The 23,986-nt window shown below is 43.5% G+C and overlaps 1 long non-coding RNA gene across 11 annotated transcripts in view; it reads left to right on the top strand.

The window, feature by feature from the left end:
• Positions 1 to 23,986, top strand: part of LOC130860643 (uncharacterized) — a 78,351-nt gene that overhangs the window by 38,867 nt on the left and 15,498 nt on the right. Inside the window, exon 7 of one of the 11 annotated variants that reach the window (XR_009055488.1) lies at positions 17,667 to 17,731. The exons of the other annotated variants lie outside the window; for them this stretch is intronic. This is a non-coding gene — a long non-coding RNA (uncharacterized LOC130860643). The remainder of the gene's footprint in view (positions 1 to 17,666; positions 17,732 to 23,986) is intronic. 11 annotated transcript variants of the gene reach the window in all.

Below are 23,986 nucleotides of genomic sequence, written 5' to 3'. Positions count from 1 at the left end.
GAGGAGTCTCCCTCCCTGGAGGTGACAGGCAGCATCTGTACCTCTTGCCAGTCATGGTGCAGGAGAGACACGTCCACGGGATGGACAGTGTGTCTGCATGATTTCCAGTGTCTTGGCTAATTTTATCATTTTGAGATGGTATGAAACCTTGAGCAACTTTATTTTAAAAACCACAACCACTTATTTTTAACTTGGGGGATGCTTTCATAAACAACTTTCTGTGGAGTGGGGAAAAAAGTTTCCAAGGCCTTGGCCTTCTTTGCGGCCTCTGGAAAACCATCAGAGGCAACTTCTCTCTTGAGTGTTTCATCTCGTAAATGCTGGGCGAACAGGGCCTTATAAACACAGAGAGGTGACACACGCTTCTGTGACCCTGCAAAACACACGCTGTCCTTGTCCTGGTTTACGGTTCGTTTTCAGGTGGTGCCCTGAGGTCTTCGTTCATTCTTATTCCCTTTTCTCGGGTTGAAGAGGCAGGAATTAAATGCCGGTGGGTGAGCTGCCACCAGAATCGTGTAAGCTGACCTCTGGGAAAGGATCATTGCTTTGAGGGCAAGCTGAAATGCCTGGGGAATTTGGGGCCCGGCCTGGGCAGTGCCAGCAGAAGGCACCTGCCATGCATGGTGGGTGTACTATCTCTCTGGGGTTCACCGTGGCCGTGAGTCTGACCTTTGACTCTCCTGGGCCGCTTGCAGAGAGTACCTGTCCCCAGGCCTCAGTGCTGGGCTGGATCACAGATGTGGCTGCCACCACCTGGAACTTGCCCAAGCAGCTGCCCAGGTTCTGGGCCTTTCCTTGTGAGGCAGGGTTGACACTGCAGGGAAGGGTGTCGGGGGAGAGTAACTGTGTTGGTGATCTTGACCCTGGAGCCTGGTGCTGGAGGCCGTTTTAGCTCTGGGTGCCAGTGGGGATGGGGGAGGGGGGGTCTTGCCAGGGCAGCATTGCTTTGGTAAAGGCTGCCTTCCTGCCTGGAAGAGACTTGACCTGCTTGGAGGTTTTCGAAACCAGCCAGATTGCAGGAAAGGAAAAGGGTGTCCTTCCTGTCACCTTTGATTTATCACGTTCTTCCTTCTCACGCACATCATGCCCATGTGTGCTAAATGGTAAAACCACTGCATTTTTTCCAGGCAGCATTTCCTTGGTCAAGAGCCGAGGTGCTGTTACAAGCTGCTCCTAAGGCCCCTGTACTCATTCCACACCCTGGTATCCCCATGACATGGTCACCCCCCACGGGAAAGGAGAGACATGGGCCCTTTGGAAAGATATTCAGTGACTCCAGAGCCAGAAGTGAACAGCAAGGCTGACAGAACCTCTGCCCACCCCCGCCTCCAAATGCAGCTGTTTTTCAATGGTCCCCCAGGAAGGGAGATCTGGCTCTCGCTTCAGTGTCCTGCGTCGGCTTCCAACAGCCCCAGGAGTGGGCTGAAGGCTCTAGAAGGAATCCTGTTCCCCATGGGCCCTCTTTGTGTGTCTCCGTCACCGGGCATCAGGCTCCCCCTGGCCCTGCTTGACTCAACCTCGACTGCAGCCTTAATACTCAAGTTCTTGAGGAAATCTTCCCTTTGACTTTTGCTAACTTATAACACACCTTCATAGCCCCTGGGGTCCCAGGGGCACTGGATTCTGGACCAAACACCAGGCACCAGCCCCCAATCCTGCAGGAAAGTGTAGTCAAGGAGTCTCTAAAATGCCAAGTGGCCAATTTGCAAGTGGACAGCCAAGGGTGACCTTGCTGACAGAGCAGGGCCCGGCAGGCTCTGGTGCAAGGCGTCCCGTTGCTCTGGGGCTCAACCTGGTTCACAGTTGGCTGAGGCTAGACCCCAGGCGGCAGGCCCGGCTCAGCTGTGTCCTCTGGCCTCACACAGCATCTTTGTCATGAAGCTTGGCAAGGAGTGCTGAGTTCTTTCTGTTACTCCAGAATCGTGCTCGTGGAGGGGAGGCCCTCCGGCTGGCCTGTCTGGAAGAATAGGTTGAGTCTTGTAAGGTGGGATTTCAGTCATCATGAGAGTTTGACGCGCAGGGAAAGGAGAGGGGCTGCTGAGGGTCTCGCCGAAGTGCAGAGACCCAGAGCCCTTCATGGAGCCCGGCCCAGGCAGCAGAGTCATCTGGCTGGTCTGGGAAGGCTGCTCAAGTCTTGGCAATGGCCAAGCCCCCGAGGGCCATGACCACACTGCACATTTATTTGAATTTGCTCACATAACCCAGCACAGAGCTTTGACCAAGTGGACAGACTCGCTCAGGGGTGCAGGGGGTACAGCCTGGAGCCCGGCCGTCTGGGTTCAGATCCCTGCTCTGTCATTCAGCCTCAGGACGCAGTGAGCTAACTGTCTTCTCTGGGCCTCAGTGTGCTCGTCTGTCAAATGGAGGCAGTGAAGGTCCCTCCCTCTGAGGCTGTTATGAGTGTTGAGAACAGCATTTGGCTGACCTGCTACCACTGTGCGGCACATGACAGGCGTAGGTAGCAGAGAGTGGGATCCATGTGGCACCACACTGTCATGCTCAAGGTCTTAGTCTTGGGTGCCTTGTCCCTGGTGCTTACCTCTTACCTTGGTATTTGTCAGCTGCTTTACATGTTGGGGACTTTTGGAATTACTTAAATCTTGTAGCCAAGACAGCTTAGAAGAAGCTGGTATGTGGACTAAAACTCCACCACGAGGCCATCAGCAAGGACCAGCTGCATCCTTTCTACAATCTGCGACTGGGCTCAAATGTGTGGCTCTGGGGTGCTGGCTGCAGGTGCCGGGCGGCTCTGGGTTATACCACTCGGCTCCTCTTGTGTCCAGAGGTTTGTCAGGGTTGGAGCAGCCCCCGGTGCCCCGGCCCAGAATGCAGCGCAGATAAGCTTCTGAGGGAGTTTGTACTTAGCCCCTGGCCTTGCTGGCCCAAGGCTCTGGCCACCTGAGAAAGTGGCCAGAGATGACAGAAAATCACAGGCTAAGTCACAGGCCAGGTGTCCAGGAAGGGCCTGCAAGTGACCATCCCGGGCATCCTGTTGCGGGGGGAGGTTGCCCTGGCAGAGAGCACACGCTCAGCTCGGGCTCCCAACCCCTCCCTCCCGAAAGCCCACACCAGCAGAAATCATTCCCAAGGGTGGACACCTAGCCTCTCTCACCCCTTCCCTTGAGCTGAGCTCACTGTGGGGCAGACATTGCATCTGCCAGGCCCCTGGGCTCAGCAGGGCCCCGAGCTACCCGGGGAACACGAGCGGGATGACCACCCGCCCAGCTGTTAGGAATCATTTTAAGGATGAAGACAGTTAAGCTGAGCAAGAAGCCCACCACCAAATCCCATCCCTTCTGTTGCACCCCCAGTCCCTGTTCTCTCTTCCTCTCCTTGTCACCTTTCTATCCATCTATAGGCGGCTGAGAACATCAGCCAACGTAGCTCCAGTTCCAGAGGCACCGGCTCAGTCCTGTGGATTCGGAGACTCTGGGGTGCTGGGGGAAGGGGTAACTGGATGCCTGAAGCCTCTCCCCCCTGGGAGGCGGGGCCAGATTCAGCCAAGGCCCTGGCACCTGTGCAAGGAGTAACACTGCCGAACCGCGTGCATTCCCGGAACTGCCCTCTGCTCTGTGCATCAGTCGCTTGGCTGTGGTGGCAGATGTGGAAACTGAGGCAGGGCTGAGGGACACTGTGGGCAGCCCAGCATCCACCCCAGGCCCCCCTCAGGCTCTGCGCTTCAGCGAGCTCAGCGCTGCATCTGAAGAAAGTCCTCAGATAGCTGAGGTTCTCCCTGAAAATGTAAGACCAGCTGAAGAAAGGTCTGGCGCTGGAGGGGCCCTGGGGCAGCCAGGGAGGGCATGACAGGGACAGCTTTGGTCCCTTTAGGTTCCCAGGCTTCACGCTGCTCCTGAATTCCTCTGAGCAGTGTCAGGGCCTCTGCAGCCCCTCTTTTCCCATTTCTGTGCCCCAGGGTCTAGAGCTGTGCCTGGCATGCGGTGGCCTCTTGGCAAATACGCCTTGATTGGGGACAGACATCATGGGGAGGGGTAGTGGGGGCTCTCAGTGCTCCAGGGCCCTTTCTGTTTCAGTCCCAGAATGGCCTGGGGGTGGAGGTGGGGGACTGGGGAAGTGAGTGCAGTGTGTCTCCAAGGTTCTCAGCCTCATTCCTGCCATCCCCACCTGCCTTTACCCCACAGTGCCATCCCACCGCCCTGCCACCCCGTTCCCACGGTTTCCCTCCCCTCCTCCATCCTTTGATGTTAAGATGTTCATATACAGTCTCACCTTGGTTGTCTTAAGTATCAAAGTCTTAAGCTAAAGAAATAAATCTCTAAGATGACTGACCTCAGGCATGAACAGGAGAGAGGAAGGCCTGTCTTGGGGAGGGGGTGACAATGAGGACTTCTAAGGGCACAGAAAAGTCCCATGAGACCCAGAGCATCCAGTATTGTCTTGATGGCACCGGGGGGAGTGACTCAGAGACTTGACGAGGCCCATCTGAGTTTGGAAGCTGATGACCAGGGTGCAAGGGCTAAGCAGAAGCAGCCCAGGGGTGCCCCTCACTGCAGCCAGTCCAGGTGTCAGCTGTCAGGGAGGGCAACCACCCGGCCCACCTTTCCAGATGCCTGGGTGTGGCCTGGGGACAGGGAGGCTGGGCTTCCAGAATAGACAATTTCAATTTAAGGCATCATTTGGGGAGAATACTGTTCCACTTGCTCATTTTTCTTAGTCCTCCCCCCAAAAACTTGATTCAATCAGCAGTGGATGAGAAAGGCCTGTTTCTATACAATGCCACTGTGAGAAAGAAAAATCAGCAACACAGAGCAGGCTGAGTTCTCATCTGGAAGTGGGTACTGGGGGTGGAGGTGGGGGTGCTATAGAAACAGAGGCCACGCAAACACTGGGTGGCCCTGAGCCCACCACGCTCCCTGGTGGTTGACCTTTTGTCCCACGTGGGATCCCAGAAAAGGCACAAGAACACAGGGAGCCCCAAAGATGATTACACCCAGGGACACACACCTGCTCATTGCCTGGTTTCCATTAAACCAGCCTGATCTCTTTAGGCTTGTGTTTATTTTCATGGCTGATGTAACACAACCAGATTGAATCTGGATCTTTCTTTTTCTTATGTTGTTTCCTGTTTAGTTGAATATGTTCAATATTTCTGTGCATATTCATTTCTCATCTGATGCTGCCAAAGAGAACCATGGCCCTTATTTCCTCTTCCAAGGCCATGGCCTGGACATGGTTCATCGTCAAAGGCAGAGAATCTCTGGGAAAGATGAAGAGTTTCAGTTCAGCCTCTACACCCTTTTGGAGTTGGACAAGCTGAGTTTCTAAAACAAAATTGTTGGCTGGACTTGGTGTCCCAGTCCTGGGCCAGAATGAGATGTTCAGGAAAGGTGTTTCTAGGAGGCATGCTGCTTTGAAAATTTCCAAGTCTGGGCTTGAGGATTTGGGATAAAGTGACCCTCCTACCTTTCTGAGGTTCTCTTTCTGCTGGTTTCTTCGGAGATCCATCTACCAGCCTAGCTCTTGGCCTGGCCAGAGCTAATGGCCCTGGGTTTGGAAATATCCCCAAATATAATCTCCTCCAAGGGTTTTATCCTTCACTCGGAACTCCACTGGGCCTTTTAAAGTAGATTGAATCCATATGTTTCTGATTCATTTACACTTAACTCATCAGAATGTTCCCTTTTTTATGAGTGATTTGTCGTCTTAAGATGCCTTTGCAGTCTTGTTTATAAGCATTTCTTTTCCCCTTAGAAAGAAGATACCATGTCTTGTTAAAGCATGGGGGTAGGGGCAGCGGTGGTAAAAATGTAACTTCAGGTCTGAGTTTTGTTTTGGTTCACAAGAGGAAATGCAATCTTTTAGCAGAGCTGTTTGGTTTAAGTGTCAAAGATTCTCTTTTTGCTCAGAGCATGAGATTGGGAGTGGATATCCACACCCCTCTTCCAAGGTTGGAAACTCAGTGAGTGCTGCTCTGAGTAACCCTAGGCAAATTACTTAATCTCTTTTCTCCTCAAATCCCTCATCTGTAAAATGGGGATGATAATACTCCCTGCCTCACAGGGCTGTTGTAGTAATCATGTGTTGAGGCTGTTATGAAAGCATGAGTCATACAGAATTAGCTAGAGTTCCTTTAAACAGAGCCAAGCCCATGCATTGCTCTATCCTTTCCTTCATATACCACCTTTCTGGTCCACTTCACTCCAATTAATCCTCCAGGACTCAGTTTAAACATCACCTATTCTAAGACCTTCCCTGTTCACCAGCCTTAACTGTCAGTTTCTCCTCTGTGTCCCTGCAACATCTTACACACATCTCTGTTGTCAGTCTCATCGCTTGTTGGCTTTTTGTTTATATAACCTGACTTCCCCATTAGGAAACTGACATCTCCTTGAGAGCAGTAAAGTGATATTCATCTTGGTTTTCCAAAGCCCAGGACAGAGTCTGACCCATAAGAGTTGTTCAACAATAGATTGAAATTAAGGAGATAAAAACAGAAACAGGGACACAATGCTGCCCATTCTTTTTGTACTCAGGATGAATCTGGTTAACACTACCTGGCTTTATAAGAAAGGAGACTGATGGAGTGATGCAGTGGAGACAATGTCCCCAGTGCAAGGGAGAGGAAGGAACCAGAGAAGACTTAGGATTTGAACCACAGAGGCAAAGCAAGCTTCATGGAGAAGGTGAAGAGTTCATTTTGGAATGTGTGGAACATAACACTCACATAAATATCTTGCAAAACGTGGAAGTGTGGGCTGGAGAAAGTTTGGAGCTACAGATGTTGAAACACTGAGGGAACTTTTGAGGTCAAGGTGGGTCATACCATTGGAGAAGCATGGTCTCTTTGAGGCCTTGGAACATAAACTATCATTTTTTATTTTCCCAGATATTTAGAGTATGAAGTTAGGTTGTTCGTTAGAGATCTTTCTATAGCATTTACAGCTATAAATTTCCCTCTTAGCGCTGCTTTCACTGCATCCCATAAGTTCTGATATGTTGTGTTTTCATTTTCACTTGTCTCAAGGTATTTTCCAATTTCCCTTGTGATTTCTTCTTTGACTCATTGGTTGTTGAAGAGTGTGTTGTTTAATTTCCACATATTTGTGGATTTTCCAGTTTTCCTTCTGTTATTGATTTTGAGTTTCATTCCATTGTGGTTGGAAAAGATACTTCGTATGCTTTCAATCTTTTTAAGTCTGTTAAGACTTGTTTGGTGGCATAACATATGGTCTATCCTGGACAATGTTCCATGTGATGTTGAGAGAAATGTGTACTGAGCTGTTGTTGGGTGGAGTGTTCTGTATATGTCTGTTAGGTCCAGCTGGTTTCTAGGTTTGTTCAAGTCTTCCATTTCCTTATTGATCTTCTGTCTGGTTGTTTTATAAGTTCCTGAAAGTGGGGTATTGCAGTCTCTTACTATTATTATAGAGCTGTCTTTTCTGTCTTCAATTCTATCAGTGTTTGCTTCATATATTTGGAACTCTGATTCCTGTTGCATATATGTTTATACTTGTTATAGCTTCTTGGTGAATTGACCCTTTTATCAATATATAATGTCCTTCTTTATCTCTTTTAAGAGTTTTTGACTTAAAGTATATTTTGTCTGGTATTTGTATAGCCACCTCAGCTCTCCTTTTGTTACTATTTGCATGGGATATCTTTTTCCATCGTTCATTTTCAACCTATATGTGTCCTTAGATCTAAATTAAATTTCTTATAGGCAGCATAAAGGTAGAACATGCTTTTCTATCCTTTCTGCCAATGTATGCCTTTTGATTGGGAAATTTATACTATCTACATTTAAAGTAATTAGTAATAGGGAAAGACTTATGCCATTTTGTTAGTTTTCTATATGTCCTATAGCCTTTTGTCCCTCACATCCTCATTACTGCCTTCTTTTGTGATTAGTTGTTGTTTTCATTTTGTTTTGATTCCCTTCCCATTACCTTTTTTTTAAAAGACCATTGAAATTTTTTTAATTAATTAATTTATTTAATTTTATTTTATTGGCTGTGTTGGGTCTTTTTTGCTGTGTGTGGGGTTTCTTTAGTTGCAGTGATTGGGGGTTACTCTTTGTTGTGGTGCACTGGCTCCTCATTGCCATGGCTTCTCTTGTGGCAGAGCACAGGCTCTAGGCACTTGGGCTTCAGTAGTTGCAGCACATGGGCTCAATAGTTGTGGTTCATGGGCTCTAGAGTGCAGGCTCAATAGTTGTGGCACACAGCCCTAGTTGCTCCACGGCATGTGGGATCTTCCTGGAGCAGGGATCAAACCCGTGTCCCCTGCATTGGCAGGTGGATTCTTAAGCACTGCGCCACCTAGGAAGCCCCCTTCCCATTACCTTTTGTGTATATTCTATATGTGTTTTCTTTGTAGTTATCATGGGGATTATATATAAACATCCTAAAGTTATAACAATCTATTTTGAATTGATACCATCTTAACTTCATTTACATACAAAAACTCTACTCCTTTACAATTCCATTTGCCCCCAACTTTATATTATTGATGCCACAAATTACATCTTTATATCTTGCATATCATTTAACATAGATTTATAATTATTTTTATGTATTTGCCTTTTAAATTTTTTTGAAAATAAAAAGTGAAATTATAAAGCAAAATTAGAATTAGTGCTCACTTTTATATTTTTCCATGTATTTACCTTTACCAGAGATCTATATCTTCCTAGGACTGTTAGTAGCTTTACAGCATCCTTGCATTTCAACCTGAAGGAGTCCCTGAAGCATTTCTTGTAGGGCATAACCAGTGGTAATGAATTCTCTGTTTTTGTTTACCTGGGAATATCTTAATTTCTCCCTCATTTTTGAAAGACAGTGTTGCTGAATATAGAATTCTCACCTGACATATTTTTCTTTCAGCACTTTAAATATATCATCCCATTGCCTTCTGGCCTTCAAGTTTTCCAGTAAGAAATTAGGCTGATAATTTTACAAAGCATGCTTTGTACATAATGAGTAACTTTCCTCTTGCTGCTTCAAGATTTTTCTCTTTGTCTCTCAACAGATTAATTATAATGTATCTCAGTGTGGGTCTTTTTGATTTTATCCTACTTGGAACTCATTGAGTTTTTTGAATTCATAGATTCATGTCTTTCCTTAAACTTGAGAAGCTGTATTTCATCAAGTAAGTTCTCTGATCCTTTTTCTCTTCCATTTCTGGGACTTCCATAATGCATATATTGGTCTGCTTGATGAAGTTCTGTAAGTCTCTTAGACTTTGTTCACTTTATTTTTTTCTTTCTGCTGCTCAGACTTAATATTTGCAAATGTCCTGTCTTTGGGTTCATTGAGTCTTTCTTTTTGCTGTTCAAGTCTGTTGTTGAACCCCTCTAGTTAATTTTTCAGTTTAGTTACAGGTATCCCACACTTTTTGAAAGTTTGCTTTATGCCACTTCACTTTCACAAAAGACCTATATTAGTAACTGTTTTTACTAACTAAAAGAAATTAGAAGAGGATTTTCACTTTTACAGAAAAAAGCTGAAAAGTGAAAATAGCATTCAGCATCTGTTTTGCAGGGAGCCACTTTAGAGATAGTACTTCCCCAGGAACTAGACTCAGCATCTCAGTATCAAGCCACCATAGTTGTTTTTTTAAAAAAATTAATTAATTAATTTCTGGCTGTGTTGGGTCTTCATTGCTGCTCGCAGGCTTTCTCTAGTTGCAGAGAGAGGGGGCTACTCTTTGTTGTGGTGCATGGGCTTCTCAGTGTAGTGGCTTCTCTTGTTGTCCGCAGGCTCCAGGCATGCAGGCTTCAGTAGTTGTGGCTCACAGGCTCTAGAGCATAGGCTCAGTAGTTGTGGCACACGGGCTTAGTTGCTCCATGGCATGTGGGATCTTCCCAGACCAGGGCTCTAAACCATGTCCCCTGCATTGGCAGGCAGATTCTTAACCACTGCACCACCAGGGAAGCCCAAGCCACCACAGTTTTGAACTGTGTCTGTGAGCATCTGTGCTTTATCCTGATTTATTTTGTGCATCCATTAACAAGATGTATCCTAAGGTAATTGCTTGACCTTGTTGTACTTTTCAGTTTCAGAATTTCTGTTTGGTCCCTTTACATAATTTCTCTATTCTCATTTTGTTCATATATTGTTTCCTGATTCCTTTTAGTTCTTTGCCTATGTTTTCCTTTAGCTCTTTAAGAATATTTTAGATGACTGTTTTCTCATAGATACAAAGAACAGATTGATGGTTGTCAGGGGCAATGGAGAAATGGGTAAATGTGGTCAAATATACTTCTAGTTATAAAATAAGTACATCCTGATGATGTAATGTACAGCATAATGACTATAATTAATAATACTGTCTAGTATATTTGAAAGTTAAAATCTTAAAATTCTCATCTCAAGAAAAAAAATTTAACTCTGCCTGGTGATGGATATTAACTAGAGTTATTTTGGTGATGGTTTTGTAATATATACATATATCAAATCATTATGTTGTACACCTGAAACTAACACATTGTTATATGTCAATTATGTCTCAATATCAAGTCAAATCAAACCTTTGGTATATACATTGAATTTCCTTACTAAAATTTGAGAAATTCTGAGTTCCAAAATACAATTATTTCCAAGAATCAGATAAAGGATGTGGACCTGTGTTAAAAGCAGTAGGCTCTGAGTACTGGGATCATATACTTTGTTTCTTTATACTTTTTTGTATTTTCAATACTTTCTATACAGTATATATATATATATATATATATATATATATATATTATTTTTAAAATTATAAAAATATGTTAACAAACTACATATTCATTGCAGATATTACAGGAGATCTGTTACCCATATTCTTTTAACAGTTAATCCAGTTAGTTTCTTTAATCCTGAAAGAAATAAAATACAGTTCTCCAAAAATTACAGAATAATTAGACTTTTCACCAACAGAAATTTTCTTCCACTTTAATTATTCCAAATAAGGATAGGGTATTGCCTCTGGATTTTTCTCCCTCAGCCATTTATTTCCTTTAAGGAATAACTAGAAGCCAGCAGGCTATTTTAGAAGGAATTCACATGTCAGGTGACAATTCTCTTCACACTTTTCTGCCAAACAGAATAGAATGAACAGGTATTCCCAGGGTTTAAAAGCCCAAACCCTGTCTGCTCCTTTCTCCATTTTAACCTAGTTGTTACAGAACCTGGCAGGAGTGAGTAAATGAGTGAAAAAATCAATAAGCTAACAATTAATTTTCTCTATGGAGCATTGTCAAAAAGTAACTCTACTTGCAATACTTTAACGATCAAAGAAACTCCTCATAGAAACACATACCTTATTTACATGGCTCTGGAAGTTAATCAGTAACTCCTAGAACGAGTAATTTTCTCAGTGGTCAACCTAGTTTGTTGTTGCTGTTGTTGTTGTTGTTTTTTAAAATGGCAATTGTTTGAAGTCTTTGTCTTGTACGCATTACTTGTATTTCTTCAGCGATGGTTTCTGCCATTTGACTCTTTTTCCTTTGAATAGGCCATGTTTAACTGTTTCTCTGTATACTTGTGATTTTCTTTTGTTGAAAACTGAGCATTTGAAAAAACAAGCACCTCTCTCAGTGCAGACTGGCTCTGTGCTGGGGAAATCCTTAAGTAATTAGCCAGGCACACTCCAAGCCTCTGGATCAGCCGGCGGAGAAAGCTTAGGGTCTTCTCAGATCTTTTCTGAGCATGTGTCTTGCCTGGGCCTGCGTGTGGCTTTTCAATTATTCCATTTACACAGTTGCTTATAAATGTCTTAACTGCACAGTCTCAGCTCAGTTTCTCCTTTGGGCCTTAGATGGTTTATTGTGTGTCTCCACCTGTCATCCTTGGTCCCAGACACCTGCAGGTCTGTAGTTTCCCTGCAGGTTTCCTGAGCAGTGCCAGCTGCTTCTCTCTGCCTCAGATCCGACTTAGGTGAAACAGAGACCAAGATAAGTTATAACATTGCGTATCTGCTCTGCTCCCTCCTGTTCAAGGGAGGGGACTGGGAACTGCTGTGTCCTCCAGACCAAGACCACACACACCAGGGAGAGGGTGGGGAAAGGGTAAGCAAAAAAACCACAGAATTTCCTACTGTTTTGAGTGTGGCATTTTCTTGATTGGGTGTTTGCTTGGTTGCTGTAGATCTCAGATTGTTTTTCCATAACTCATGCAAGGTTATTTTATCCAATTTTGGGGTTTCTTTTTTTCTTTTTTTTTATGTCTCCATGAGGAAATAAGGGAGTTTCCTAGTCTGCCATTTATTTTGCTGGTGTTTTTCTCCATTATCATTTTTATGACTCCTTTTCACCCTCTGGCTGATAGATATCCTTGACAGGCCAAAAGGAAGGCAGATGAGGGTCACATGTGTGATAACAGATGATTTTCTGCCATGGACAGCGTCTCTGCTACTTAGGAGCAACAAGCTAGGAGAAACAGAGGCCTTGGGAAGGCCAACTTTTCCCATCCCAATCACTATTCCCAAACTCTATCCTGGTATAACTGGACCAGGCAGTGATTTTTCCATGGTTGGTCCAATGGGTGTCTCATTTTGGACAAGCAGCTCTGAAAAGACTCAGTTTCCCTAAAAACAAAGCCAGACACAGGGGCACCTATGTAGGTAGTTTATTTGGGAGATGATTCCAAGTCGCAGAAATGAGGAAGGGAAGAGAGTGATAAACAGAAGAAGAAAAAGCCAATACGAGAAAGTTCTGTGGCCACTGGGGGCTCAATTCTGTTGGACTTCCCAAGAAGCAGACAGAACCATCCATCCCTAGGAATTGCCCACAGGAAGGCTAGGGAGCTGAAGTACTTATTAATTGTATCGAGTTGTCCTTGGGGGCACTAAATCTTTCCTCCACCATTCCTCTGAGTTGTGTATCCTGAATTTCCTGGGCTCCCATCTATTTCTGAGGTATTATCCAGCATGTAAGGCAGCAGTGGACTCTGCTGTTGGTCAGCGGTGTGTGTGAGCTGGCTAAAGCGGTACTCTGCGAAGATTGAGGATGCTGATGGGTGTTGGGCAGGGTTAAAAGTGTCTGCAACATGGCAGTCATGCTACAGCCTCATAAGTATGTATGTGTGTTGTTCTATCAAGCCGAACTCAACAGTGTAAATGCAGCATCTCATTTCTCCTCTTCCTCCTCTCTCTTTCCCGTCTCTTCTCTATCCCTGTCAAATTCCACCCATTAAACAAGGTGTCAGTACCATAATAATACAGAAGTGAATCCTATGCTTTTCCAAGCCACTGGTAATTTACAAGTTTTTCCCTTATGCTCATAGTTTCTTAGTGGCTGGTAATCAGAGACATACACCTCAGTCCCAGAGGAAAGTCCTTGGCGTATTCTTGGACTTTCCAAGGTGACTTTCTGGGTGTTGAGGAAGAAGGGGATCAGGGTTCCCCTGCAGCTGTGGGTCTGACTAGTGACCCTACACTGGTCTGCACTGGCTTCTATGTGGGAAAGGCAGCACAAAGCAGGTGCCAACAACTCTGCGTGTGATCTGCAGCCATTCATCCTCTTCTCCCTTAGGAGTTCTTCTGGCTGAACAGCAAGCTCTCTGGCCTCTGAGACTAGAGAACATCACTAACATAACATAAACCCTGGGCAGCTGCTGGGAGCTGGAGATGGTTCATGATGAACAGCTGTGTGAGGTTTGACCTTTGGGGAGAAGCAACACCAGATCCCACCGCCACAGGCTGCTTTCCATTTGGATTTAGTGCAAATGAGGCATAATGAAAATTAAACAGATGTATTTGGAGGGGAAGGAAATTAAGAAGGCATTTCTTTTGGAGTAAGGAGAGGGGGTAAAGAGAGAAGAAGTTCTATGAATGACAACAGAGAGAACCTTTTCTAGAACTGCCAGAGGTATAAACTATTAGGAGTCTTTAGCTTTATGACAGTAGGGACTTTCACTTTTACTGAACATGATTCTGTACTAAGTAACCCATGACTAGAACACAAAACACCCTGTGCTTGCACAAGTGTGGCTGTGTAAAAGGAGAGGGTTAGGAGAAAAGGCTCTGTTCTTGAGACAACTGGGGACACTGGGTCAGAGAGTCTGGGATGCTTGCTGGAGTTGGGTATTTAGTTGTAAACATCTAGGCTAAGATGTTCTGGGAAAGGTTGTCAAGACTTGGGGCTTTAAATCTTGGGAGAAAATTTTTTTTTGTAAGATCACTTGCAATTCCCTACCAACTGCTTATTTCACGATAATAAAAGGAACAAAAATAATCCATGTGAAAACATTAATCATAGGAGGTTGGAAAGGCAAACACACTGTGGCTATAGACAACTGCAAATAAATTCTGGTTGCCTTCCTTAAGCAATGCCAGCTGTGGTTTTGCTTTCTCAAACCAAGATGGACTCTAAGAGAACAAAGGGGAGGAAGGGTTTCCCCATCAAAGACTCTAAGTGTGTCTGGGGTAAGACAACTATATTCTATTACTAATTTTAGGCTTACAATAGTGGTGTAATGAATGTTTGTCCAACTAAATATCCCAATAGCCCAAAGTCTACCTGGATTAAGCAAATTAAAATGACTGAAGTTGAATTCTGTGACTTTACCAAGCTTTCCCACCCATTGTGTTCAGAGACAATTTTTAAGAGAGTTGATCAAAAAGCTTCCAAAGGTGAGCATGTATGTTCTATGGCACAGCTTAGCGATGGACAGCAGGAGCTTTGGTGTCAGATCTGAGTTTCTGGTTCTACCATTTATTAGCTGCTGGACTGTGGGAAAAATTGTTCAGCCTCTTAAAAACTTAGTTTCAACAATTGTAAAATGGATACAATAACTGAATGTACCCCACGGAATTACAGAGATTAAATGAGATAATTCTTATAGAATACTTAGCACAGTATCTTGCACAGAGAGAGCACTCAATGTTCCTTGTAGCTGGTCATCAATATCCTCCTCTTCCTTTTCACCTAGAATAAGGATGGGTAAACTATGACCTACAGCCAGTTTTTGTAAATAAAGTTTTATTGGAACCCAGCCACGTCCATTTGTTTACATCATTTCCTAGGGCAGCTTTCACCCTACAGTGCAGAGTTGAGTAATTGTGACAGAGACTGTATGGCTGGGAAAGTCTAAAATATTTACTCTCTGACCCTTTGCAGAAAAAGTTTGCCGACCCCTGCTCTAGAAGCAAGCAAATCTGGGGAAATGTTCATGCTGTTCTTGATCTTAATTTACCAGGAAAACTTTGATTGGGAGAAACTAGATGAATGAGCCCATAGAGCAACAGAATATTATGTTTTCCTTGTAGATTTCCAAAATATACTAAGGGGCAGAGATGAAGAACTGCTAAGAGAGAAAGGTGGAACCTTTCACTGGAACCCTTTACCCAAACAGGAGAAAAAGAGGTAGAAGCTTTCGGTTTAAAAGAAAAGCCACAGAAGCAAGCAGAGAAATCCTACTGTCTTAGAAGATAATTGTTTCCATGGGAATTGAGCATATCTTAAGTTATGTTATTGAGATAGAAATTCCTGTTTCTGAGTCCATAGATGGAATGTGGAGAAAGTCATAGAGCATGTATAGCAGGAAGTATTTGCACACAATAACAGATATGGTATTTGTACCCAGTAATCCTTTTTTTTTTTCCCTTTAAATCTGAGAGTCAAATACAGAGTACAATGGAATTCCTGGACTTCTAAAATTCTCTCTTTAGACTCGTAGGTGAGAAAATCATCTTAAAACTCACTTGGAAGAAAGGAGTGACTAAAGTTGGAAACTTAGCAACTGATTGGAAAGAGGATAAAGAGGGATCAAAAGCAATACCTGAAAGAGTAAATAAAAACTGCTCTAGGAAGATCAGCTGAAAGAGGGAGAGAAACAGAAGGAGCTTTCCCAGAGAACAGGGTATCTCTAAAGAAGTGACCCAGGCCAGGGGGGGACCACAGGGCGGCGTTAGGGTTAAGATCAAGGAACTGGCTATCCTCCGCCTGCCCGCAACACTCTCGCTGGTACCAGAGCCACACAAGAGTTGAGCCAGGATCCCTTTTGATGGAAGCGCCTGTCTTCTGCCTGTGTTAGATCATCTTCTTGTTTCCCGTTGATCACCCAGAAGGAATGATGGGTGACCACTGGTGCCCTGAAAGTTTTCTCATCTCTTTTCAAACCACCCTACATAATCCTAGGACTGCACTGGGACATACCCTGTGGCACATGGTGACCGTTAGAAAGTCATTAAGAAATTGGTGTCCAGAAGTCCCCGAGTATTTCTTTTTGTCTCTTAGATTGTTCTAAAGTGTGTCATTGTGATCACAGAAAGCACTGAGAACAGTGCCTGCAGAGCAGGGGCTTAATGCATGACAGCTATTGTTATTTGCATTGTTGAAACCCAACTAGAAACTTTGGTTTGTGCTGTTTAATAAAGAAATTCTATTTGTTTCTTTACAGCAAACAACCAAAAAGCACTTTGTCTGAAAAGTCAGTGTAGCTTTCAGATTCTCACCCTTAAAAATTCCTAATCGTAAGAGGCTCGTTTTCCTCAATCTGTGATAAACTCCTCATGTGGTGATTTGCAGAAGGCGCCACTGCCTGGGACCATTCATGAGCTACACATGTACAACCCCAATCTGCTTTTTGTTTCTAGTTCTTGAATGAATGTCCTAAAATTCCTGACTTGATAAAATCCCTCCACCAACTCTCTTTCCCAGGAACACGATGATTGCTCTTTTGTAGATTTGCAGGATAAAAGAAATTTCAACATTTAAATAACAATGTATTTTAAAAGGCATGATGGGGTTAGTTTAGGGAAAACAACCCATCTCACATCATCTGCAGAAGACATCTAATATGTTTTGGAGTTCATTGGGGAACCAGAGAATATTTGATTTTATGAGAGTATTAAGTTTTTATTGAATTATGTCTTTATTCAGAGCAATTGGGTTCATCTACTGAAACAGGAAGTTTAACTCAGTGATCTTTGGGCTAGTAAAAGTTAAACCATGATGAGAATCTTTTGATGAATCGGTTCTTCTAACAAAGACTCTGTTGGGCCAGATTTTGAATGTTCCCTGGGGATGAGGTTGGTGGTGGCTATTGACTGCCCCTACAAATAGCCAAAGTTCAGCACCCTTAAGTGGCCCAAGCACATTGGAATGACTAGTGGAAGAGAACTCAGGAACACCAGGTCCTACTTATGGTTTTGCCCCTAATGGTTGAAGCTCCCAAACTTGTCTGGACTTCAATTTTGTCATCTACTAAAATAACGATATAAAACTATTGGTAATTTCAAAATGCTGATCTGATGTCAAGCTAGTTACTTAAAACTCTCCAAGGGAGATTTTAAAAATAGATATCTCAGCATAAATCTGGAAACAACTCAAAGGTCCATCAGTAGGGGGCTGGTTACGTAAGCTGTAGTAGATCCAACCATAAGTGCCTTTTGAAAAGCATGAAGTAGACCTGCATGTGCTGGTGCAGAAAGATCCCTCAGTAATGTTATCAAGTGAAAAAAGCAAAGTGAAGAGCAACGTGTATGGCAGAATTCCTTTTGTGTAGGTGAGAATTCACAGATGGGGCATAGACTTGTTTTCTGTGTTTGTTTATTGAAGGATGTACAAGAAACTGTAAATAGTGTTTATCTTTGTAAACTAACTGCTCTGCACATTTCAGGTATTATTACTAATAACAATGATCATGTTATCAGTTAAAGGTCTGTTCTGATGCCTCGTTTCCTTTGTGCCCTTTGACCCGTCTCTATTACTATGTGATCACAAGCAGCTAACTTGGTGCTTTGGGAAGAACACTGCATGAACCACATGGATCTGCGTGGAAATCATCTACTAGTGAGTGATCTTGTGCAACTAACTTCCTGTCTCTGGAGCTCAATGTTCTCATCCTTTAAATGGGGTGGCAGGAAGAGCAATAACATGTGGGGGTTCTATTTTACCTTGCAAGTGGCGTTTATCATCTCTCCAGGGAGACACAGACACACAGAAACACACTCCAACAGAAAAACCAGAGGAGATCATGAATGAACTCTCAGCAAATACTTGTGAGCACTTTCTTTGCTAGCACTTTTCTGTGGGGAATTAGAGAAGAAATGACCGTCCTGGAGAAACTCTATGATTTCGTGTGAGAGAGAAAACATACGTGCATGAAGTAAACAGCGAATAACATGGGGCCCCATAGGAACAATTCTGGATTTGTTTCTCTCATTGTAGAACTCACTTTAAAATGTTACTCACCTGAAACTCAAGAAAACCAGGCTCAGCAATGAAAGTCAAACCCAAGTCCCTTGGCCACACTTGCACTGGTTTGTAAGATAAAGGGTGAGACGGATGATTGTTGAGTTCCTTGGCAGTGATGACATCTATGACTCCACTGTCTCTGAGAGCAGGTCCAAACTGAAGAATTGTTTTTCCCTGACACCAGATTCCTGCCTGTTCAGTAGAGTCTCCATTTCCAATTTAGGGCTTTGACAACCCCGTATAACTCCTGTGCGCAAAATTCCCCAAAGATAAAGCCAAAGAGCAGGCCCTCGCTGAGTCAGTCCCATTGTTTCCCTTGGCTCTGCCCTGTCTGCAGTGCATTGGAGCAGGCTGAGCTGGGGCACCCAGGTGGCTGTCCGCAAGCCCAGTCACAAAGACCCCAGTGAGCAGGGGGACCAGCAAGGACAGGGGCTCTGGGCGGGTCAGACTTGACGCCTATCTTGACCCCATTGGCAGCTGGAGTTTGATAAAGACATGATTGAGCTGGGGGTTTCTTCCTGACAGCTTAATGGATGGCTGTAATTAGGGGGCCTGCACAGAGGGTGTGGAGACACACAGACTCCATTGTCGGGAGGCTAAGCGCTAGAAAGGTCAAGGACAAAATATGGCATGAAAGAAGCTAAAAGTTTTCCAATATGGGTTTACTGGGCATGACCAAGTACACCGTTTCCTGTGGGTTCCTGTCCCCAGGACTGTCCTCGATGGTGAGTCTCTGTACTGGGACGTCGACCCTTCAAGTTGTGGCCTCAGAGACCAGCACATCAAGGTGGAGTCTGAGAGGTTATCCGTGGAAGATCTCAGAAAACACCGGACTGTCTTTCCTTCTCTGAGAACCACCTCCCCCACGAAGAATCATGACAGTGACAGCAAGAACCAAAACACACGCGTAGATGTTTAATCTTACGTGTAATCAATATTTGTTAGGTCTGTTTATGCTCTGTTGTCAAAATGATGATTAATGAAAGTGGCTTTAAGCCCAAGACACTTTCTGAGACTTTTTAGGCCTTTTTCTTAGAAGCTGGAAGTCACAGCATGCCAGCCACAACAAGATCCCACTTACAATGATCAAAAATACAGGGAGTAATGGCAATAATGTCCTCATAAAGGAAAACAACAGCTCACGATTTGGACAGAAACCCAGGGAGTCAGTGAAACTCCCAACCTTGGAGGGGTTATAGGCTGGACTTAGAAATCCCCTTACCTGTCTCAGCACCAGTGAATTCATTTCCTGGTGAAGCTGGTAAAGTAGACATCTCGAAGGAGATTCATTAATCAAAGACTTAGATAATCCCAGGGTTGGAAGGGATTTGGGAGGCCACAGAGTTGAAAGCTTGAAATTGTCTCTAACAGTCCTTCCAAGTAGCTGACCCTCCTCTGCTGCGAGGATTCTGGTGTATGGAAGCTCTACCTATTTACACAGCCTATTCCAATTTGGGCGGCTGCGAGTTCTGAAAACTTTTCCTAATATTGGGCTAAAAATTGTTTCTTTCTACCTCACACTGATCGGATCTGCTGTACCCCTTGGGGTTACACAGAACATGGCTAAGTCCCTGTTGTGTATATAACCAAGACCACCTACATGATTTTCAGGGTTCAGTGCAAAATGAAAACTCACTCCTTCCCCCACCTGTTAAAAATTATTAAGAATTTCAAGGTGGTGCCAGAAGAGCATTGAACCCTGTGTGACTGGACAGGTGAGTACCTCTGTGCATAACTGTCTTTTTTCACTTCTGAATGACTGGACCTGGTAGAGTGCAAATAGGAGGGAACTTTTTCCCTCGACTTTGTGTTAAATTCCTTCTCAATTCCTTCTTCCTTCCTGGAGATCCCATAGAATATTCAGGTCATTTTCAGGGATTAAAAAGTCCGGTGCAGTCTTTTATCAAACTCTAAACTCTCCTCTGACAGCTCTCTTTGCCTCCCCACGAGGCCTGGGGGCTGGGAAACCTGCAGAGACCTAAGCCCCTCTCACCAGTCTTCCTGTCCTTCCCAGGCTTCTTGTCACACCAGCTCCTTCGGGGAGCAAGTGGCGGAAGAGGTCTTCCCTATGTGACGGGGACAGGTGCGCCGGGGCAGAAGCACCTTCTGTGCTGAGAACCTGAGGTTGCCTATGCCGCTCACAGGGCTTTTCTAGGTTCTTTGAGCCCCTCCCACTGAGCACATCCAACTGCCATTTTTTGGTGTGGGTGTCACCTGCCTTGGCCGGCTGCTCATGACATCCTCCCAGCCCATGGCTGGTGGTTCAGCTTGGTCCTCTTCCACTGAGGTCGCCCACCCTGCACTCCTACTTCAGTGGCCTCCATTGGATAGGGAGGTTTTCAAGCTGCTTCAAGGCTGGGCCCTCTCTTCGGGTCCATATTTGGACCTTGGGAAACTCATCTTCTTGTCCTGCCCTTGGTACATCTCACTTCAATGCGGCTTTCTCTTTGTTCTGCCAACATGGCCCTCCCCCACCCCCAAGTCAGGGATGGCCTCTTTCCTTCACACTTCCTTCCACACTCTTCCCTAATCCAAGGGACGTGTGTCAAAGCACTGGGAGCTTCTTTAAAGCTCATCTCAGCTGGCCTGAGCAGTGGAGAGTTAGGAGGGCATATTGGCACAAAACTTTTTTCTAGAGACACCTCACCTTTGTTGCTCCCTCCTAATGGATTCTTTCTTTTTTCTTTTTTTTTTTTAAGAACTTTTATTGAGATACAGTTCACATACAATAAACTGTATATATTTAGAGTGCACAATTTGGTATCCCAAACTCCCAATTCATTCCCCCCGCCAACCCACCCCACTTTCCCCACTTGGTGTCCATATGTTTGTTCTCTTCATCTGTGTCTCTATTTCTGCCTTGCAAACCGGTTGATTTGTACCATTCTTCTATAGTCCACATATATGTGTTAATATACGATATTTGTTTTTCTCTTTCTGACTCACTTCACTCTGTATGACAGTCTCTAGGTCCATCCACGTCTCTAAAAATGTCCCAGTTTCATTCCTTCTTACAGCTGAGTAATATTGCATTGTATATATGTACCACATCTTTTTTATCCATTCATCTGGTGATGGACATTTAGGTTGCTTCCATGTCTTGACTATTGTAAATAGTGCTGCAGTGAACACTGGAGTGCATGTGTCTTTTTGCATTATGGTGTTCCCTGGGTATATGCCCAGCAGTGGGATTGCTGGGTCATATGGTAACTCTATTTTTAGTTTTGCATGGAACTTCCATACTTTTCTCCATAGTGGCTGTATCAATTTACATTCCCACCAACAGTGCAAGAGCGTTCCCTGTTCTCCACATCCTCTCCAGCATTTACTGTTTGTAGATTTTCTGATGATGCCCATTCTAACCAGTGTGAGGTGATACCTCATTGTAGTTTTGATTTGCATTTCTCTAATAATTAGTGATGTTGAGCAGCTATTCATGTGCCTCTTGGCCATCCGTATGTCTTCTTTGGAGAAATGCCTATTTAGGTCTTCTGCCCATTTTTTGATTGGGTTGTTTGTTATTTTGATATTGAGCTGGATGAGCTGTTTATATATTTTGGAGATTAATCCTTTGTCTGTTGATTTCTTTGCAAATATTTTCTCCCATTCTGAGGACTGTCTTTTCGTCTTGCTTATAGTTTCCTTTGCTGTGCAGAAAATTTGAAGTTTCATTAGGTCCCACTTATTTATTTTTGTTTTTATTTCCATTACTCTAGGGGGTGGATCAAAAAAGATCTTGCTGTTATTTATGCTGAAGAGTAATCTTCCTATGTTTTCCTCTAGGAGTTTTATAGTGTCTGGCCTTACATTTAGGTCTTTTATCCATTTGGAGTTTATTTTTGTGTATGGTGTTAGGAAGTGTTCTAATTTCATTCTTTTACATGTAGCTGTCCAGTTTTCCCAGCACCATTTATTGAAGAGGCTGTCTTTTTTCCATTGTATATTCGTGCCTCCTTTGTCAAAGATAAGGTGCCCATATGTGCTTGGGTTTACCTCTGAGTTCTCTATTCTGTTCCATTGATCTTCCTTTCTGTTTTTGTGCCAGTACCATACTGTCTTGATCACTGTGGCCTTGTAGTAAAGTTTGAAGTCAGGGAGTCTAATTCCACCAACTCCATTTTTCCTTCTCAGGATTTCTTTGGCTATTCAGGGTCTTTTGCATTTCCATACAAATCATAAGATTTCTTGTTTTAGTTCTGTGAAAAATGCCGTTGGTAATGTGATAGGGATTGTGTTGAATCTGTAAATTGCTTTGGGTAGTACAGTCATTATCACAATGTTGATTCTTCCTATCCAAGAACATGATATGTCCCTCCATCTGTTTGTATTGTCTTTAATTTCTTTCATCAGTGTCTTAAAGTTTTCTGCATATAGGTTTTTTGCCTCCTTAGGCAGGTATATTCCTAGGTAGTTTATTCTTTTTGTTGCAATGGTAAATGGGAGAGTTTCCTTAATTTCTCTTTCTGCTTTTTCATTGTTAGTGTATAGGAATGCAAGAGATTTTTGTGCATTAATTTTGTATCCTGCCACTTTACTAAATTCATCAATTAGTGCCAGCAGTTTTCTGGTAGAGTCTTTAGGGTTTTCTATGTATAATATCATATCATCTGCAAAGAGTGACAGTTTTACTTCTTTTCCAATTTGGATTCCTTTTGTTTCAGTTTCTTCTCTGATTGCTGTGGCTAAAACTTCCAAAACTATGTTGAATAATAATGGTGAGAGTGGGCACCCTTGTCTTGTGGCTGTTCTTAGAGGTAATTCTTTCAGTTTTTCCCCATTTAGAACGATGTTGGCTTTTGGTTTCTCATACATGGCTTTTATTATGTTGAGGTAATTTCCTCCCATGCCCATTTTCTGGAGAGTTTTTATCATAAATGGATGTTGAATTTTGTCAAAAGCTTTTTCCACATCTATTGAGATTATCATATGGTTTTTATCCTTCAGTTTGTTGATATGATGTATCATGTTGATTGATTTGCGTATATTGAAGAATCCTTGCAACCCAGGGATAAACCCCACTTGATCATGGTGTGTGATCTTTTTAATGTGCTGTTGGAGTCCGTTAGCTAGTATTTTGTTGAGGATTTTTGCATCTATATTCATCAGTGATATTGGCCTGTAATTTTCTTTTTTCGTGACCTCTTTGCCTGGTTTTGGTATCAGGGTGATGGTGGCCTCGTAGAATGAGTTTGGGAGTGTTCCTCCTTCTGCTCTATTTTGGAAGAGTTTGAGAAGGATAGGTGTTAGCTCTTCTCTAAATGTTTGATAGAATTCACCTGTGAACCCATCTGGCCCTGAGTTTTTGTTTGTTGGGAGATTTTTAATCACAGTCTCAATTTCTGTACTTGTGATTGGTCTGTTCATATTTTCTATTTCTTCCTGGTTCAGTCTTGGAAGATTGTATTTTTCTTAGAATTTATCCATTTCTTCCAGGTTATCCAATTTATTGGCATATAGTTGATTGTAGTCTCTCATGATCTTTTGTATTTCTGTGGTGTCAGTTGTTACTTCTCCTTTTTCATTTCTAATTCTGTTGATTTGCATCTTCTCCCTTTTTTTCCTGATGAGTCTGGCTCATGGTTTATCAATTTTATTTATCTTCTCAAAGAACCAGCTTTTAGTTTCATTGATCTTTGCTATTGTTTCCTTCCTTTCTTTTTCATTTATTTCTGATCTGATCTTCATGATTTCTTTCCTTCTGCTCACTTTGGGGTTTCTTTGTTCTTCTTTCTCTAATTGTTTTAGGTGTAAGGTTAGGTTGTTTATTTTATATTTTTCTTGTTTCTTGAGGTAGGACTGTATTGCTATCAACTTCCCTCTTAGAACTGCTTTTGCTGCATCCCATAGGTT

Source organism: Hippopotamus amphibius, chromosome 9, assembly GCF_030028045.1.
Source record: "Hippopotamus amphibius kiboko isolate mHipAmp2 chromosome 9, mHipAmp2.hap2, whole genome shotgun sequence".
Taxonomy (NCBI): domain Eukaryota; kingdom Metazoa; phylum Chordata; class Mammalia; order Artiodactyla; family Hippopotamidae; genus Hippopotamus; species Hippopotamus amphibius.
Note: the sequence above shows the minus strand (reverse complement) of the source record. Positions and strands in the feature narration are given on the sequence as shown.